This window comes from Schistocerca serialis, chromosome 7, assembly GCF_023864345.2.
Source record: "Schistocerca serialis cubense isolate TAMUIC-IGC-003099 chromosome 7, iqSchSeri2.2, whole genome shotgun sequence".
In the NCBI taxonomy this organism is placed as follows: Eukaryota; Metazoa; Arthropoda; class Insecta; order Orthoptera; family Acrididae; genus Schistocerca; species Schistocerca serialis.
In genome coordinates, this window is record NC_064644.1 from 427,948,660 (window position 1) to 427,952,354 (window position 3,695).

Here is a 3,695-nt window from a genome sequence, read left to right on the forward strand (position 1 = left end):
TGTTAGATCGGTTTCTGCTGCTACGGTGGCAGATTATCAAGATTTAAGTGAGTCTGAACGTGGTGTTATAGTCGGCGCTCGAGCGATGGGATCAGTATCTCCAAGGTAACGAAGAAGTGGGGATGACCACGTACGACCATTTCGCGAGTGTACCGTGAATGTCAGAAATCCGGTAAAACATCAAATCTCCGACATCGCTGCGGCCGAAAAAACATCTTGCAACAACGGGACCCACGAAGACTGAAGAGAATCTTTCAACGTGACAGAAGTTCATCCCTTCCGCATATTGCTGCAGATTTCAATGCTGGGCTATCAACAAGTGTCAGCGTGCGAACCATTCAACGAAACATCATCGATATGGGCTTTCGAAGCCGAAGGCCCACTCGTGTACCCCTGATGACTGCACGACACAAAGCTTTACGCCTCGCCTGGGTCCGTCAATATCTACATTAGACTGTTGATGACAGGAAACATGTTGCCTGATCGAACTAGTCTCGTTTCAAATTGTGTGGAGCGGATAGACGTGTACGGGTATGGAGACAACCTAATGAATCCATGGATCCTGCATGTCATTAGCTGTCTGTTCAAGCTCTTTAGGCTTTGTAGTGGTGTGGGGCGTGTTCAGTTGGAGTGATATGGGACCTCCGATACGTCTAGATACGACTCTGACAGATGACACGTACGTAAGCATCCTGTCTGATCACCTGCATCCATTCATGTCCATTGTGCATTGCGTCGGACTTTGTCACTTCCAGCAGGACAATGCGACACTCCACAAGTCCAGAATCGCTACAGAGTGGCTTCAGGAATACTCTTCTGAATTTAAACACTTCCGCTGGCCACCATACTCTCCAGACATGAACATTACTGAGCATAATTGGGATGCCTTGCAACGTGCTGTTCTGAAGAGATCTGCAACCCTCGTACTCTTACGGATTTATGGACAGCCCTGCAGGATTCATGGTGTCAATTCCCTCAGCACTGCTTCAGACATTAGTCGAGTCCATGCCACGTGGTGTTGCGGCACTTCTGCGTGCTCTCGGGGGCTCTACATCATATTAGGTAGATGTACCAGATTCTTTGGCTCTTTAGTCTGTTATGGAACTGAATAAAACCTCCAGTTAATGAATTATCCACTAAAGCAGCTATAAAGATTACCAGTGTGCCTTTAAGCACAGGTTACCCTGTACGCTCCTTTCTCCAACCTGATCTTCATCATTGACCGGTATTCCCCCTTAGCCGATGCCGTCTCCTTAACTTTCATTTCCCCGGCATTCGTTACCCCAGACAACGTCTATATCGCTGAAGTATAAATTCTTCTTTTACCTGCCATTGATTGTTATTATTATTCGTTTTAGTGGAAGCAGCTACTGTAGTACAAGTACTGTCATTATTAACTTTATTAGTTCATAGTATAATATACTCACACTGCCACTTCAGACATTTCGATCATTTTAACAGTACTTGGCGTATTAAAATTGTTATTTGTGAAGTAAATATGCGTGAGACCCTCGACCGATATAAGAGAGGGAATGATGGCTCTTATCAGATCAGTTTGAAAACTAAATAAATCATAATGTTTATTCCATTCTATGTATGACGACGAGGGCTTCCTAGACTGCAAGTTTCTTCCCAATAAAGTCATTGCCTAACTTCCTCAGAATGGCTTGTGGAAATTTCCTCAAACCTCCAGCTCCTGTGAATGGTATCATAGGGTTCTCGCAAACTGCTCTTGCATGGCTTTTACAATTTCAATGTATAAGTAAGTTTGCAAGCACTGTCACGTGTTTCCCTTGTTTTACAGAGACATGTCCCATGGTGTCCTCAGTAACTGTTGTAATATCAAAGTGTTTAATACAAAACTCAGTCATAATATTAAATTAAGTCATTCTCGCCATTTTGAAAACCCGAAACAGAAAGCGAACTGGAGAATTTATGTAACTTCTGATACTTCTCATCACCTTTTTGGACACGTCTGTCGACGTGTTCAAACAACGTCACTGACGGAACTGAAGAGAAGTCAGTTCTTTCGCTCGCCATGCTGTCACTGGACTGAACGTGGGGGTGGCCCACGTGCGGTTGCTAACATAAAGTGGCTTAGTAAACCATAGATTTTTCAGTCAGAGGAAATCGTAATAAACTGCTTATTCTCACGGAACATAAAAGAAAAATTCCATTTTTTGACATTTTCACGTTGGGTTTCAAATGGCTCTAAGCGTTATGGGACTTAACATCTGAGGTGATCAGTCATCTAGACTACTTAAACCTAACTGCCTAACTAACCTAAGGACATCACATACATCCATGCCCGAGGCAGGATTCGAACCTGCGACCGTAGCAACAGCGCGGTTACTGACTGAAGCGCCTAGGACCGCTCGGCCACAGCGGCCGGTCACGTTCAGGTTCTTTTTATTGTAGTTAGATGATGTTCATTCTATGTGGTGATCTATACTTCCAGATTACTTTGTGCATCAGTTCTGTTACCTTAGCCGGCCGGTGTGGCCGAGCGGTTCTAAGCGCTTCAGTCCGGAACCGCGCTGCTGCTAAGGTCGTAGGCTCGAATCCTGCCTCGGGCTTGGGTGTGTGTGATGTCCTTAGGTTAGTTGGGTTTAAGTAGTTCTAAGTTCTAGGGGACTGATGACTTCAGATGTTAAGTCCCATGGTGCTCAGAGCCATTTGAACTATTTTTTTGTGTTACCTTACAGGTACCAGCACCTATTCGTTTTGACATTCTGTATATTCTTGTCATTCGTTATTGGGTGACAATGTCTCGCATTCCGTTTTTCCAACTTTCTTCATCTTATACATCAATTCTAAAATCGTGATAAGCAATTTTTTCCTCACACACTTGTTCTAGTCATTCTTGAACTCCAAACTATTTTTCGAAGATGTATTTACGTCCTCTTTTATTCACATTACATTTGCGAAGAAGTCTTTCTGCTACTGCGTATTCTGATTGATTACTCGTTGGGCTACAGCTTGTGAACTTATTTCGCAGATAGAGTTTTAAAATTGCGTTCCTCCACTCTACCAATTCCAAATCTTCTAAGGAAACTATTTTTGCCTCGTTTATATACTTGTCATTCATTGTTCGATGTTAATCTCTATAGCTATGAGATTTTTTTTCAATTTTCTTTTCTGTTCTCTGTGTTTCTTCGTGTATTACGTGTCGTGCAAAAAGCGACAACATTTACGGCTAGAGAGGAGGAGCGTGGCGTTTAGCAGTGAGCTGCGGCCCTCCGCGGCCTGCGGAATGCCCACTAATTGTGGCCTCGTGTATCCGCTCATTAAACTGTTTGTCCCGCGGCCCGCGAGTGACACCTCGTTATGAATTCGTAATTGTGGCCACCACAAAACGCGTCCGCGCTCGGCCGAGTGGCGCTGCCAGCCGGGCCACCTCGGAGGCAGTCTGCTCCCTCCCTGGCTCAAACGGCCAGCTCTTCTGCTCCCACCACTCGTATACTGACCTTTACCTGACTACAACTTCTAGAGTTATATGAAATACCATTGTATTGCCTCAATAGTTTCTTATGATGCTTCGTGGCAGAACAATTTTAAATTTAGTGTGAATACTGCATTTTATTCCGGTAGCGATTATTTATTACAAAACATTTTTCAGCTATTAGATTTCAGACAGTAACAACTGACAACTGCACGGAAATAACTAACTGCCTTCTTCTGACACGTAAATACAC